We start from the raw sequence: 17,427 nt of genomic DNA on the forward strand, positions 1-17,427 counted from the left end.
TATACTCGTATTTTATGTAACTAGTGGATAAAAAGGACATATCAACTATCTTTCACTGACACATTGTCTGGAAGGTTGACTATACAAGAGCATCAGGGAATATTTCAGCATGCAGAAAACCTACAGTATGAGGAAAAAAAAGGGGGAAAAAGAATGACAGAAGGAAAATGCTGGATTACGCAAAATCATTCCAAGAACTCTCTTAAAAACTCAATTGCTGCTGAAGCCCAGAAAAGACAATGGTTGACAATTACCTCTTTCAATTTCAAAGTTTAATTCAGACCAGAGGTTTTCTGGATACTGGGAATTAGAAGAAAGATAGTTCTGACTTTATTTTTTCAGCAAACATCCAGTGCCCTATCTATAGCTTAAAAGGGAATGCCATTTTCTATTAACACAAATATTAGAGCGAAAGGATAGAAATATTGTACTGAGTCTAAGTCCAGTCTTCTGGCAGTGTTTACACATAAATCAAATAAGATCTGGAAAGTATGAATCACTGACATCCAAGGACGCTGTAAATTATAGGAAAGGGTAAGTGATTCATGTGGTAGGTATTCTGTCATGTAAGTGAACGGCAGATTTTGCATGGGACATCTGTATGTGCTGTGCAGCTAAGTTCAGAAATATAATCTTTGAGAGGTGATTAATCCACTCAGTTTTACAAATGAGGTAGCCTCAGTGATGGTCTATGGTCCCCACAGAAAGGCTGATGCCATAGGCAATGACTGTCTCTGATGGAAACTAAGAACATCTTTCTTTCTTGAAAAAGAAAACACAAAAAAACAGAGAAGCAAAAACCTCCAAACCAACAAACAAAAATTGTCTTAAAACAAATCTACTTTTTACTACCAATCTTTTTAGAGGGACCACAATAAATTAAATTGTTAAAAAGTAAACTCCTCTGCCGGATTCCTAAGTAGTGTCAGTCTGTTTTGTTTTTATTGAATTTTGATGTTTCTTTGGCCCTCTTTGTTTTCCATTCATAACAGTGACAACTAGATGAGTTAACTCATTATACTAATCTGACTACAACATCAAACCTCCCCAAAAATTGTTTCTCAGGAAGATTCTATTTTTCCTCTCCAAGAAATACTTAACAGGATATAAAAGTTTAGCTTCTACAACACTGATTAAAGGGCTTGTTAATAAACCAAAGAGCTTTCTTACATCACTATGTGCAAAGAACTCTATGAGGAGGAGTTTCCTCATCTGTAAAATGAGGATAACAATGCCTGGTTTAATGGTTTGTTAGGAAGAATAAGTAGAATAAAATAAAGGGCTTGGCACAGTCCCTGGAATGCTCACTGTATAGTAGTTACTACATCTGTTAGTGTTTTTATAATTAGACTACCAGTCATTACATATAAAATATTTAAGGTAGTTTTTCTGGAATTGTTGGCATAGGAACAAGAGGCCTGAAAATTTGGTAAGTACATTGTAGAAAGTTGCTTGCCATCTGTCCTCAGATATTGTGTAGGACTGAGTGAATGCCCCAGATTACCACGTCACATGTCTGAGATACAAAAGTCTGATGGCAGGAGTGCACTTTCAGAATTAACCTCTCCAGGTTTACATGTGAAAACTTAGTTACGTGTTCTAGACTCCATTCTGCTGCTGTATTCTAATAAAAAATCAGGTACTAATACAGGGGTCAAAGTAATACATTTCATCTAATTGTGGCATCTTCATATGGCTAATGGATTGCATAAATTATCTAGATTCATTTTTGTGATTCTGGATCACAACATTCTATTGATAGAGACGCTCTCTCATATAGTTAGGCAGACTTTTGCCTCAGCATCTTTATCTTTGCATGCCTTGATTTCTTTTTATCTCCTTTACCACAGTAGCTTAATTAAAATTTCCATATTCTTATTTTATTTTGTATTGTGTGTAAATAGAAAAGTTTCACAAAAAGAAGCCCATGCCTTAACATAGTTTTAAAAAAATTAATAGACATTTTTCTTAATAGTTTTAGATTTACAGAAAAAATGAGCAGATCGTAAAGAAAGTTCACATATATTACCTGCACACATTTTTTACTATTATTTACACTGACATGGTATAGTTGTTATAATTAATGAGCTAATATTGATACATTATTATCAATGAAAGTCTGTAGGTTCTTCAGATTTCTTTACTTTCAACCTAATATCCATTTCTGTTCCAGAATCCTATCCAGGCTGCCATATTACATTTGGTTGCCATGTCTTCTAAGGCTCCTCTTTGCTGTGACAGTTTCTCAGAATTTCCCTGTTTTTGATGACCTTAAAAGTTTTGAGGGGTACTGGTGAGGAAAATTGTAGGATGTCCCTCTATTGAAATTTGTCTGATGTTTGTCTCATGCTTAGACTGGGGTTCTATGTTTTTGGGAGGAAGGTAAGAGGTAAAAGTGTATATCAAGGGTACATATTATTAACATGATTTGTAACTGTTGATGTTGACCTTGAATATCTGGCTGAGACAGTATTTGTCAGGATTATCCACGTAGTTTTTCCATTTTTCCTGTTAATAAAACTTTTAATTTATATATTATAGGCTCTATATACATTTTTTGAAATATAATTACTAATGTATTTCATGAGCTTGGTTTGGGTAGAATTTTTTGGTTAATAATAAAAAGTACTGCTATTTTTTTCTGAGTAAATTAAGGATTTTTAGTATTGTCCAGGGGAAAAATATATATTCAGGTAAATTCTTCCTAAATGAATGCTAGCAAACCATCAACTCAATGGCTCCAAATTGCCAGAAAGATTTATCTCAAACCATGAGAATTAAAACTCCCTTCTAAAAGGTCAGCATACTATAGGTTTCTTCACACTTAATTTAACCAGTGAAAAATATCAGAATTAAAATACAATTTAATTCCACTAGCATTTGATTGGAAACTTGACTCATGTCACTGTAAGTGGACTAGAATCTTGACGTCAAAAATAAAATGCAAAGGTTTGAACATTCATTCTTAAATAAGAATATAATTACCTTCCTTTTCTACTATAAAAAGTTTAAGATTTAGATGTTATATTACCTTTATACCAGAGATTTTGCTCAGAAAGTGTTTATAGGTACAATGAAAGCTACTGCATAATCCCTGAATTTGGTATTACCCAAAATATTGTATAAGACAATCACTTAAAAGTTCCTATTAGAAATTATGCCATTTATATCTCATAAATTATGAAAATAATCCTAGTTTAATTTGAATATTTTGTCCTAATAAATAAAAAATAACTAATAATGGCTTTGTTTACAAAACAATTTTAAACATTGTGAACCATGAAATGAAGGGACTTCTTTGCATAGGGATACTCTGGCAAGTTTGCACAATTGACTCCTATTGATTATAAAGCTTTCCTATCAATTGAAGGAACAGACTTCAAATGATAAAGCTGGAAACTGGGGATCTATGGACTCAATTTGGTGAAGGGTTTTATTTGGACTGAAAAATGTTTAAACATTTAAACTGTTGCCAAATTTAAAAGGGAGGAAGTGTGGATAGGTGGGAAATTTTATTTCAATTATGGATTTATGGCTTTATGGAAATTTTAGAACATCTGTCACCAGTGGACCTATGCTCTACCTGCAGCTTTAGCTGTAGTTTCATAGTGGCTGCTCTCTTGAGACAATCCTGACTAGTCTTCCATGTAGTCTACCTGCACAATTCATTCATTTCCATTATCTGCTGGATGCTGGATGCATTAGAGTATGGAACTCATTGTTTTGGGTCAAGTGGGAAGAATCATCTTGCTCAAGAATCTTTGATCAAAATATGAGCATTTTAGCTTTTACTTAAGGTTTTTCTTTTCCTTCTTAAAGAGCCTAAGCCCATTTGGTAAATTCTTTAGTCATTTTATTTTAGTCAGTTTTGCTTTTCTCTTTGTGAATTGTGGAGTAAATTATTGCCTTTCCAAATTAGCATGGGATGCAATGGCTTGAGGTAAGGAGGAAAAGTTTGCCTTAGTATATATTTTTTTCTATTTTCCCTTGAATGTGCTATCATTTAAAAATATTATAATTAACAAGAATCAAGGTATTTGATATTTAAATGGTCAGAAATGTCAGCTGATTTATAAAAAGACCATAAAATCAACGGAGATCTAGAAGAGAATCTCCATGGTTTCTCGAGGTAAAAAAGGAAACACACTCAACACACAACACACACACGCACACTTTTTAGTTTACACCTATCACTGCCATGAAGTACAAGGAATGGAATAGGCATTACCTGGGCAGGATAACATCATTGTAGTGATTTGATTAGTCACTGCAGTGACTGGCCAAATAAAATCCACCTTGCTTCAATTTGATTCCTTTTAGAACCTTGGCTATTCTCAAAACTTTGAAGAAATCAAAGCATTTTACTAGGGACAAGTTCTGTCCTAAATAATCTTTAAGTCAATATTTCCCTACCTGATAGTCTGTTTATTTGGAAATTTGATTTACTGGAAGTTAATAGGTAAGTTGCCAAACAAAATAAACTAACAAAAACAGCAGCAGCAACTACTCTGCATAGGGTCCTGGGCTCAAATAAGCTTGAGAAATGCTGAGCAGATGTGGGGGTGTTTTCAGGACTTGGAGTTGTCCTGGGTGGTGATGCAGGGACAGTTACCAGACATTGTATGTCCTCCCATGGCCCCCTGGATGGACAAAAAAAATGCTGAGTTAAAGAGGTATCCATACTGTGAATCTTCTGAGAGCTTTTGATATGCTCTTGGACAATGGAATCTCAAGCAGGGAACACTGATTTGTGAAGTATCCCAAACTAATTGGCTACAGAACACTTTTTTCTGAAGCCATGTTTATTAACATCCCCAAAAGAATCTGGGAGCTACTTTGGTTTGTATTTTACTCCATGGGTTAAGACTCTGGGAGCTCCAGCCACTAGATATTAAGAGTAAATCAAAGAGTGTAAGCACCCAAAATTCCCAGAGGAAATTGGCAGTTTTTCCTGACCCACCTGCACTTTGGAATAGATTTCTCAGCTCCTCAAAATCCTCAAATTGAATGTAACAAGCTAAGACTTAACTGGGGAGAATGTTTCTTGGTAATCACCCACCTAAAATGTTTCAATAATATTTTTGCAAGAGACCATGCATTTAAAAAGTGAATTTCTTCATGTTTAATGCTTAATCATGAAGCATTAAAGACTTTCTTTTTAATTAATCAATAAAGACTAATTTTGGAAGAAGAATGGGCTGACTAACCACACTGATTCAGTTAATTCCAGAGGAACAAATAAGGCAAATTTATTGTCTAACAAGCATCTTCTGACTTCCTAATAACACTAATTTGACAATACTCTTCAAAATATATGCAGATTAATTGGATGATTATCAATATCACTTTCTAATTTGCTGGGCTTTTGAAATGTACATGAGCCATCTATAACCATAGATAACCATCTATAAATTGACAATTATTTTGGGAGATTTTCAAGCTAGATTGGCATTGTTTTGATAAAGCTAATTTGACAGAAAATGTAATTTGGAAAGTTTTCCTCTACTCTAGGGACAAACTGAATCTAAGAAGACACTACACTTGGCGATATTCTCTTACAATCATAACATGACGTGATTAAAATATCACCCATAGAATGGGAAATTTCCCTTGAATTTCTAATCAAAGTTTCAGGGTCACAGACTATCTCCGTATATTTAAAATATAAAGTTAGAAGTGATCACAATCTCCTTTATTTTTGCTGATGCAATACCCATTTACTTGAATATCTCTGAATATTCTCTCTTAGTGCAAAGTTACAGAAGATAAGAAAGCTGAGAAAAAGGCAGATCTTCTTCAAATCTACAAGGAACTTTGTGAGATAGCAAGAAATTTAACATTTCACTCCTCTCTTCAAATTGCAAAAGATCACAGAGGTTTAAAACTATTCCTAACTGCCCATTAGCTGGGTTTCTGCCACACACTCTTTGGTTTGATAAAGCAAGATGAGAAGCTACCTAAATCCCTCTGTAGCAGTTTGATGTGGTTATGAATTCCAAAAATAGATACTTGATTATTCTTATAATCTGATCTGTACCTGGGCATGATTGAGTTATGATTAGGGTGTTATGATTAGGGACGGGGACTCACAGATAAAAGGCATGGCAAAGAACAGAGTTGAGGATTTCTGATCCTCAGAGTTGATGCTGAAGACTGGAGCCCCAGCAAGTAAGCTCACAGAGCAAAGAGAAGTCAGCCCCAAGAAGAAAGGAACCTTGAACCCAGAGAAAAGCAAGCCCCAGGAACGTAGGAACCCAGGAAGCCTGAACCCTCATAGACGTCAGCAGCCATCTTTCTCCAACACGTGGAAATAGACATTGGTGAGGGAAGTAACTTATGCTTTATGGTCTGGTATCTGTAAGCTCTTACCCCAAATAAATACCTTTATAAAAACCAACCAATTTCTGGTATTTTGCATCAGCACCCTTTTGGCTGACTAATACACACTCCTTTCCTCTCTCTGACTTTTCCTTGATAATGTGAGCAAGGAGGTAGTTGAATAAACCAAAAAGAAATTTATTAAATTCAAGAAATTTATTACAAATTTTATAAAATGTTACAATGGGAATCATAGATGTGAAGACTAAACACAAATGCCATTATGAGTGTGGATATAGTTAACTGAAATAGGGATTTCTCCAAAGAAATCCCAGGAGTTAGAAATCTACTGATATTCAGATGAGATATTTCACTTGATACAACAGGGAACCAGCATTCTTCTCAATTAACATACACAGTTGGTAATAAAAAAGCAAAACTTAGGGAAGATCTTTCATGACCAGAAACTCTAGCTATGGTCTTGAGTGGTGAGCTTCAATCTTTTCTACTTGTTAAATAATTTTTTCTTGATCTTTGAGAGTTCTCTAAGGTAGACTTATTTTTTCTTTCATAAAAAACTAAACCTCTGGTTCTTAAAATTTCAGTGTTTTTCCCTCAATATTTCTTAGATCTGGTTCTCACAATCTAATGTCTTATGTCTCTTGACAAGATCATTCAGGTTTTCATCTCAACTTCTGGGCCACTGATCATTGATATACTCCATCTCACTGATGGATAATAATGAAAATTTTAGATTCTTTAGTGTCTGTCAATCTGTCACTAACCTTTGATACCAAAGATATGAGCCAAACTATATGACTTGTCATTGATCAGATTTCTAATCTGTTCAGGATTCAAGCCTCTATCATCTCGTATTATCCTAATACAACTGCTACAACCAGAAAAGGAAGGGTCACTCTTTCTACAGATTTAACTCCAAGTTTAAATGGTATATGGAACAGTTTTTGTACTATTTAACATACATTAAATTTTTCAATTTGGTTTCTAGATAGATTTAATGCATACACATTTAATATTGCAAAGTAAAACAAGTATTTCACCCATATTGATTAGAGGATTTTAGTACCAGGAACCAGGAACCTTACAATGAGCTGAATCTCTTAGTTAATTCTAATTAAGAAATATCAAGAAAAAGAAGAGAGAGAAAGCAAATAAAGGAGAAGAAGAAAGAAGAACAGAAAAAGAATGGTGGACAGAATAGAAGAAAGGAAATATCCAGCTCAATCATGGCTACAGTGACAAAATTCAATTTGTGGTTTGGAAAAGTATGCTCGAACTTTCAATTACTTAATAGAAAATTTTTCATTCATGTGTATAAAGTGAATAAATACAGATATGAAGCATCAATCTTTCCATAGAAACGTTTTTTAAAACCTTAACTAATATTTTACACCTTTCACATATATTACAGGTAACAAACTCTAGTGGAACCATCTGAGTTTTTGCAGTAAATAACAATGCTACTTAGTTTAAAAAAAAGTATTTCCCCTTTGGCCATCTTTCTAGAATACTCTTTTAATTACCATCCAGGCAAATGCTGCTAATAAGTGAACAATAACTTTAAAAGGACTTACTGTATTGGAGGTGGCCAAATAACATACTTTTGTTCATTCCCTCTAAGGGTTATAAAACCATATGTTTTATATGCATTTCTTAACTGAGTTAAAAAAGGAATTCCATCTGGAACCCCATCTTTCATTGTTGGCCTGAATATTGTAGATGATAAAGTAATAGTTTGATATACTCTGATAATTCCTGTGCTTTATGAAATTGAGCTAGTAGTGAATAGATAAATTTGTTTTCTTTCTTTAGAATTATACCAACAGCAGATCCTGAGCACATATGTCCTAAGGACTTGCAGACACAAGAAAGTAAGGCACAGCTGTCACATTTCTTCTAATATTTAAAGGGAAGAAATCTCAATAAGCAGAAATATTCAGAAGAAAATGACCCTGACAGTTATGCTCTCTTTCTGAGCTTCTAATAAATTTTTTTTACTGGGGAAAATCCAGAGCTTAAGGATGCAAATCAGAGATACATTTTACCATAGACAAAATTATTTTCTAATTTTTCTGTTTAGCTTGTCAGACTTTTTCACATTTTCCTTAAAGAATGAAAAGGGTTATGCAAAAGCAAGTACCACACAACCAAAACACAACACTAATATTCAAACTACTGAAGTGCCATTTTATCATAAGTCAGGTATCAAATATTTGTTGAATGTTAAATGAATTACCATCTACCTCATCCCAAGATAAATATAGGGAGAAAGGTTCTATCAGCTGTGATGGTCTGCCACCAGTAGCTCAATGGGTGAGAGGAGAATGGTTTTGAACCAAATTTTCAGGGATGTAATGGCTATAGAATTGAGACTCAGATTCTAACTCTATTTAAAGCATATGAAAAATAACACCAAGTAGAACACATGACTAGACTAGGAATAAGCAGACATAATAGAACTTATATGATATACTGGTTTAGACGTATCTTTAAGACAAACAATTGCATCTCATCAGAAAAGATTTTTTTTTTTAAGATTTACTTATTTATTTCTCTCCTCTTTCCCTCCATGCGGGTTGTCTGTTCTCTGTGTCTATTTGCTGCGTCTTCTTTGTCCGCTTCTGTTGTTGTCAGCGGCACGAGAATCTGTGTTTCTTTTTGTTGCATCATCTTGTTGTGTCAGCTCTCCGGGTGTGCAGCACCATTCCTGGGCAGGCTGCACTTTCTTTTGCCCTGGACAGCTCTCCTTATGGGGCGCACTCCTTGCGCGTGGGGCTCCCCTATGCGGGGGACAACCCTGTGTGGCACAGCACTCCTTGCGCACATCAGCACTGCACACGGGCCAGCTCCACACGGATCAAGGAGGCACGGGGTTTGAACTGCAGACCTCCCATGTGGTACACGGATGCCCTAACCACCCAGAGAAGATTTGTATATCATGAAACAGAAAGCTCTTGGGTGATCACCATGCCAATGCATCTTAAAGTGTTTTCCATCAATCACCTCCAACATAGATGTACTAAATTAAAATTTCAAGCTGTGGGGCTTAGAAATTGATGTTTTAAAAAGCCCAACCAGTTTGAAAACTACTGCTTTCAGGAAAGATGACTGCGTAGCACTCTAGGGAAGACTGGGGAGTGATAGAAATACACACATAAAACACCCCTGAAAAATAACTGAATACAGGGTTAAGGCAATTATCTTGATGGATGATATGATCAAGTCTCACAAATACTAGGAACAGGGCAGTTCTGTTGTACCTAAAACTACCTGAAAGAGAAATAATACCTGAGAATGAAGTTTAAAATTACCCCTTTCCTGTGGTAAAAATCTACGTCATGTTGTGAAAACAAGGACTAGTCTTTGGTTAGTTTATCAACATCTTCAAATTGTCTTTATATACATCTTGACATTGACTAATGGTTATTAACAGAAGTACACCTGTTTAAAATATCTCAAATTGAGTTATAATTTTATTTACCTTTTAAATAATTTTGGAAATGGAAGAGAGATGGCATGAGAGAGCAAGGAAGTGTGATACAGAGTGCCGAACTAGCAAAGCTCTCAAAAAAATAAGTGAATATTTTAATATCTAGACAATTGAGACATTTATGCTGAAAATGTCGTTAAGAATAGAAGTTTTTCTCCTGGAATTTCCATATAATAACAAATATCACTGCTTATTTTTTACAATATTAGAAGTATCACAAAGCACAGAAAGAGTTACTGATTATAATTATCATTAAGTAGCATTAAATACTCTCAAAAATTGGCAAAAGGTGAAGCAATGAATGTGTGGAAGATCTAAAGGAAAACTTTGCTGCATGCCAGATAGGTATGTCTCCATTTTTTATAATGAACTTGGCATAGAAAGTTCTCACATGTTTTATACGAAATGCTCTCCCTGCCATCATGTAATACGGCAGTATAAACATTGGTATTTATGATTTCATGCTGTTCCTATCCAAAAATGAGCAAAGAAATAAAACAATCAACCCTAATACAATTAAGGATACGACTGACTATTGCTTCCCTTTCCATGAAGGTTCAATTTGGCTTTATGCTAGTACTATTCATACTAGTGTTAAAAAACAGAGCTTTTGTTTTGGTCTCTGTGTTACATGTTGGTGTAGAATCCACTATTTTTTGCTGATGAATGCCAAGGAGTTTTAAGCTTAAAAATTTGTTTATATACTACCATAGTGTATTCCTCCACTTTGTCTTCTTTTCAAAGCTAAGGAAAAGCTTTTGATGATATAAAAAGTTGAAAATCCAAATATTTGTTTTATGTCTTTTTTGCTGTTTTCAGTAAAATAGGTATAAGAATGGTGCATTCTTCTTTTCATGCCGTAACTAACAATTAGGATGAAGAAAGTTGGTTAGATTATTCTGATGATGACAAACACAGAATACAAACAAGCCAGTGCTGGGTTATTGTCAGAATTAGACAATGCAAATAAAACATAATTTCAGGCAAGGGGTAGGTGTCCAATAAATGATAATTATTATTTGTCATTATTTTGTGGCTTTTACTGGAACACTTTTAGCAATAGGATCCAGTATTTTGCCTCATACTGAGAAACTGAGGCCAGAGAGATAAAATTATTTGTCCACATTAGGAGCTTCCAGAATGATCTGGGATGAAAAGCCAAATTTACCAACACCCATTCCATTGCTTGCTCTTTCACCAAGCAGTGAGATAGGTGAAATGGCATTGAGTTGAACAGAGAATTCAGTCCAGGTAACAGTGCTGACTTCATTAACTTGTTCCATTGGTAACATTCTACTGTATAAAACCAGGCAAGGTCACTTTTTAATATATGATCATGTTTTACAACATATACTTCATAGCTGGATATTATTTGTGAATCATTTTTCACATTATATTAAGAAGACCAGTAATATCTTATATAAATATCAGAAGCAAATAGTATATAAAGTGATTTAGAGCTTTAGCCCCTGCTGAGGATATTTAATTATACCTTTCGGTTATGTACTTAGGAAATGGAGATAGATGGAGTAAGAAATAGATTTTGAGCCAAAAACTGAGTTCTGTCCCCACCACTTACTAGATGTATAAGTTTAGACATGGCACTAAATGTGAGTGAAAGTTCATAGGCATCTAACTAGCATTTGAACCACTGATACAGGTGAATTTGAACCTCGACTTCCATATTTTCTTTTACTATTAAAAAAATTAATCATAATTTAAAAACAGATTTCCCTTAAATAAGCATAAATTTAAGCATCAGGACAAAAACTTAAGAAATTGCATTTTGAATTTTGACAATAATTTTTTAAAATTTTGTCTTAGACCTTTTCTAGTTTAAAACCTCAACCAAGAATTCACTAAATCTCCTTTAGATTCAACACTGTGACATATTCTGTAGAATTGCAGATATTCCCAAGGAAAACTGGGTCAAAAGTATTTGGTTGCACCAGTCACCAAAGAGTACAGATCCTTTAGTTCCAGACACCCAAGATCCATATTATAGGGGAGGCACCAGCTGGGCCCTAAGGTGGCTACCATCTGAAAATGGCAATCAGTCCTGAGAACAAGGGGCTTCAGAGATTTTCTTAGAGAAGGGGGGACCTGACCCTGACCCAGGTGAACTTGGAAGTTGTGCCATAGATCACAAAGAAAGAAGCTTACATACTTTATCCCTCTGTTGTGAGAAAAGGAATGTTAAAAATATCATGTTTCATTACTATTTTGACAGATATTTATCCTAGTATTTTACTGAGCTCAGTCTGTGGTCAGTCACAAACCATGTTCCAAAGAGTTCCTTTACATTAAAATATGTAGTAGTGTTAGAGAATACTTTACTTGATTTTTTTAAATGAGAAATTAGAAATCTAAGGTGAAGTTAATCCTTTAAAAAAAAAATAATGTTACTTTTTATTTTGAGATGTGACAGCAGGCTATAGCAATATGTGAACCTGGTCAGGACTGCCTTCATATGATGAGACATGGAAGTCAGGAAATGAAGAATGTAGAGAAAAAGACAGGAGAGCCTAAGTGAGGGGAGAACTGGATCTTTCTTTGAGAGATACTGATTTACAATTGCTTAAAAGAGCAATGAATTGAGCTTTCATTGAATTTTCAGACTGTTGCCAACACATCAATTGATTATGTTTCCTTGTATTTTATTTTAAAAATATTTACTGAATACCAGCACCATATCAGGAATTCTATTAGGGACTGGGAATACAGTGATGATTAAGACGTGAACTCTGGCCACAAATAGCTCATACTATATTGAGGAAGACAGATGTGCTTGAAAAATATTCATTACAAGATAACAGAGTAAATGCAATATGAGAGAACAAAACAGGTGCTATAGGAACATAACCCTTCTGAGTTATACATATTTAAACAGAAAAATAGGTAGTCTGAAAATATTTGTATTAAATACATTTTAAAATATACTCAACTACTGCATCGAAGGAGAGTCCAAAATCTGGTTAACTATACAAACTCATTTTCCTTAGAGAAAAATTATATTATAGTCATATAAATCTAAAGCCTGAGTCATATAAGAGTCTTGGGGGCCTACACATAGCCTATCCCTGGCTATAATTGTGACTCAGAAGAATTCTGAGTCGAGTTAAAAGTAGCCTTGTTTGCTCTATCAGTTGGATGGGCCAAAAAGGAATCCTTATCATATGTAATTTTCTCACAACTCAGACCCTGACCCAATTGGGTCAGGCTTCACACACTGTTTGACTTATCTCTTTGAACAGACATATCTTTGTGTAACCTGGAATGAATTCTTGAAATCAGGTCAATTTTTATGGCTTGTTACTTGTATTCTGCCAGACTTCTGTAGGAATTTAATCAACACAAATTTGCTAAATCCTCCAGGCCTGAAATGTATATAATTAGACTATGTATTGGTGATAGTAAAAAAAAAAATCAAGTTGGAAAAATATTCAAGTATGCAAACATTTATGATGATTAATTTTTCTACAAATTCTTTAATCTTATATGACCAACTGTTAATTTAAGAATAGGCATAGGTGGAGGACTACTATATGGTGGGCCCATAGAAAAACAGGTCAAGATAAAAATGGACCCACTCATCTACAAGTCAGGCAAATAGAACCTAGCCATTACCAAATGAAACAAAAAATAATTTGGAATAAAAATTTAAATTTAATTTCAAAATGAAACACATTTCTTAGAAAGTCACAAAAATTTTGAGGATGCATATTAATTTTTAAAAATTATTCATTGCTTGAGATTTAGTTTTTATTAAGTCCATTACACTTTTTAACATTCATCATAACTATTACAATAATAAAGGATAGGGACTTCATGCTTTTTTAATAGCTATAGGAGGTGGGTTAAGAAGGTGGCAGGTGAGGCTGATGAGAAACCCCCAGGTATGTTAGAGATGTTACTGGTGGAAACTTCCTTGAAAATGAAAGAAAGAAATTGCCACTGCAAACTATTCTCTACTTCCTAGAATTCCAAATGAACTGAGAAAGATGAGAGCAGTACACCATACTTAAATAACTACCACATGAGCATAATTCAGGTGCATTCTGTCTGAGCTTTTGTTTGGCACTCTGCTGTTTTTAAGATTTTTAACCTATAAATCCCAGAATTCATCTTTATGTTTTTGCAGAATTTACTCCATCTCCCCATAAGGCTGACTCTTTTGATACCAGATGAAAATATTGAAAAGTGTTCGACAGAAATGTATGGAAAATATAATATTTTCACCCAAAGAAGCATGGGATAGGGACCAAAAGAATTTGCTTCCTTTTTCCTGAAGGTTTGGAAACTTTCTAAATTAGGTTAGGCAATGTAAAAAATGTGAACTCAAGATGTGATCAGGGAACTCAGTGATACAAGAAGGTAACTGCTTTTCTCCAAGAAAATGGCCATTAACAATTACTATCCTTTACCTTTAAACGAGACCTATATTTCTGGTTGGTCATTCTGATGGAAGATTTGCTAAGGAGCAAGATTTAATTTCATCTTCCTTACTTTTTCCTCTTTAGTTTATTTTTTTATTAATAAAGCAAGTTAAAAAGAAACATTGAAAGTAAGACTATATTCACTGTTATTTTCCATCATAGGGGTAGGTGGGTGCTATGTAAGTATTGACTCCCTGGGGTGGGAATGAGCTTGGTGTGTTTGAGGCTGACTTATAGTAAGAAACAGGAAGAGTGACATAAGCCCGACAGCTAGGGAGAGCCAGGTCATACAGGATCTTGTGTTACTTGATCAAGAGAATGGATTTATTTCTAAGTACAATGGGAAGTCCTTGGAGGATTTAAAACAGGGTAATAAATATTTTTAAAAGATCATAGAACTGCTGTGTGGAAAACAGAGCACATAGTGGGGCAAGAGGGGAAACACAGAATCCAGGTAGGAAATAATGCAGTTTTCAGCAGAGGGGATGACGGCAGTGCTGATTACAGGGGTGACAGGGAGGAGTGAGAAGTCTAGATTCTGGGGCCACAATCAATAGTTGCAGAAAATGTATGTCATATTTTATGCAACTATTGCAAAAAATGTTAGGAAGTATCTCTATGTATTTAAGCAATGTAATAGTTACGCATCCCTGCAGTGAGAAAATTACATAAAAATATACATCAATCAGTTACTTCCCTGCAGAGTTTTACTGAAGAATTTCTCTAAGTTCTTGTTCCATTCAAATAACACTTTACAGCATATATTTAAGTGATCCATAAACTATATATGTGTATGGGTATATTAAATATGTGTGCATTATATTATCTTATCCTCTTGCTTTTAAAACAAAATTTGTTTAGAATTCTTGGGTTCCAAAAACAAGACTCACTCCAATTGTAAGCATATGCCAAAAGAAGCATACTAGCTAAAAAACAAAAAGGCTTAGGCACTGCTTCCCAGTAGCATGTACTTTCTAGTATCAGAGCAGTCTGTCTTGGAAAAAAGGTCTTTTTCATTGTTCTGGCCCTCTGCTCTTCATTCAGGATTGAGTACTACTGAATATTTCCTAGAGCTGTGTTCAGAATGGTTTTAAATGACTCAAGCTTTGGCACTCCCTTACTATAAGTATTTACTTTAGTGAATTCTAAATTTCTCTTACAGAGACTACATCTGTCTCAGAATTAAACTGCCTTCTGTAGTAATTACCGAGCACATGGTATAACTGGAGTTCTTGACATTCGTTTAAAAAAGTGTGGGGGGTAAGTAAAGATCTAAAAAATTCATCATGAGAAATCAGCAGATTTAAGTAAATCATTATACTTCTCAGGAAGAAAGATTTGACAAAGGCATTCAGAAGGAATCAGATTCAGGTATGTTGTGGATTTTGCTTATCACCTCTCACTCTTCTCAGAATGGCTAAAGCATCAAAAGGCCTTTCCTCATATATTCATAGAAAAGGCCAGTTTTCTTGGGTTTTCTTCATTTTAAAATGTTTTCTCATGCCACCTACTTTCAAAGGGAAAAGGAGTTTTAACCTTCAGGAAAAAACAGTGATCACACACTTATTGAAATGCAGTATTTTTGTGAACACCCAGTGTTTCTCAGTCACAGGGGACTAAAAGTTCAACACAAAATTATTTAGCCAAGAAGTTGATTTTGTAGAATATTTAGTTGATAGGAAAACTTTTATACAACATTGTAAGGCAATATCTCATTCATGTAAAAGAATCAGATGCATTGTTAACCACCATTTAATTACTAAGGTCTACCAAATAAATAGTACTATGGAGCAAATATGAAATATGATGTGAGGACTATATATATATTTGTGTGTTCATCAAAACTTTTTGAAAATTTTTTGTAAAATTACCAACTGTATTATTTTTCCTCAACATTCACTTTCACTCTTTATTTTTCATTAAAAGGGCATACTCTTCTTCAGTTCAAAGTGAGTTTTTATTTGACTGTCCTAATTCATGTGTTTCTATAATGAATTTTAGAAACTCATCAAAGTGTAAATAATTATTTTATTCTACAATGAAGTATTATTAATTAATCAATTGATTCATTTAACAAGAAGTTATTAAGAAACTCAAGAGCAAGACATGGGACTCTGATTTCTAAGCCATTATTCTTTTATATGTAATGCTTATTTCAATAAGGAAGGTTTTAAAAATATCTTATTCATATATTTCTGTAAGAATTAACTTTGATAGACTGAATGTACTGATACTGAAATTATAATTTACAATTTTATCTTTGTGGTATTATTGGCATCTGTTCTTATAACAGTATGATGTATTTGATTCACATGTTGAATATATTAATTGCTATTTGTGGCAGTTTGGCATTGTTTACGATTTTCAAAAATAGATATTTGATTGTGTTTGTAAACTCGTCTATTCTTCTGGGTGTATTAGAGTGTATTCAACTCAGAGGTTTCACTTTAACAATACTAAATCAAGATTAGAGCTTTTATTTGACCACATCATTAGGGAGTGCAGGGTTGAGTCCCCGCCCCCTTGGTGGGAAAAACGCTCTTACACGGAAGTAAGTATATGGAGAAGAAGAACATAGCGAGTTTAGTTTTGGATGCTGGAGCCCAGAGGAGAGACCCAAGCCTTTGCCTGATAGCTTGCAGCTGAAGAGACCAGATCCCTGAACAGCTGAGAAAGCCCAGAAAGAAGCCCTGAGAAGAGAGACAAGCATTATGCTAGCCCACAGCTGATTTTGGAAGAAGCTAGGACCATGGAGTCTGAGGAGGAGGAGGAAGGCTGAACCCACGCAGAGACTGGTAAGTTATCTTCCTCTAACACGTGGCAACAGACTTTGATGAGGAAAGTAACTTACACTTTATGGCCTTGTGATTGTAAGATTCTACCCCAAATAAATAACCTTTATAAAAGTCAACAGATTTCTGGTACTTTGCATCAGCACCCCTTTGGCTGACAAGTACAGTATTATAGAGACTGCTAGCAGTTTACCAAAAGCTCTTGCTTCTCTTTCCTGGGAACACAGCTAGGGTACTTTTCCTAATGTTCCTTGATTAGGTGTGGTCATGTGGTTGAGATCTAACCAAAGGAAAGAAACAATGTATACACTTTGCTTCTTATAGGAAAATTCCGAGAACTCTTTCTTAGTCTTTGCCCTTTTTACTAGCT

The 17,427-nt window shown here is 34.5% G+C and overlaps 1 protein-coding gene across 49 annotated transcripts in view; it reads right to left on the minus strand.

Annotated features, from left to right (window-relative positions):
* The window catches only part of MAP2 (microtubule associated protein 2), a 308,607-nt gene that overhangs the window by 79,699 nt on the left and 211,481 nt on the right, over positions 1-17,427 (minus strand). The window lies entirely within an intron of this gene.

This window comes from Dasypus novemcinctus, chromosome 7, assembly GCF_030445035.2.
Source record: "Dasypus novemcinctus isolate mDasNov1 chromosome 7, mDasNov1.1.hap2, whole genome shotgun sequence".
Lineage (NCBI taxonomy): Eukaryota > Metazoa > Chordata > Mammalia > Cingulata > Dasypodidae > Dasypus > Dasypus novemcinctus.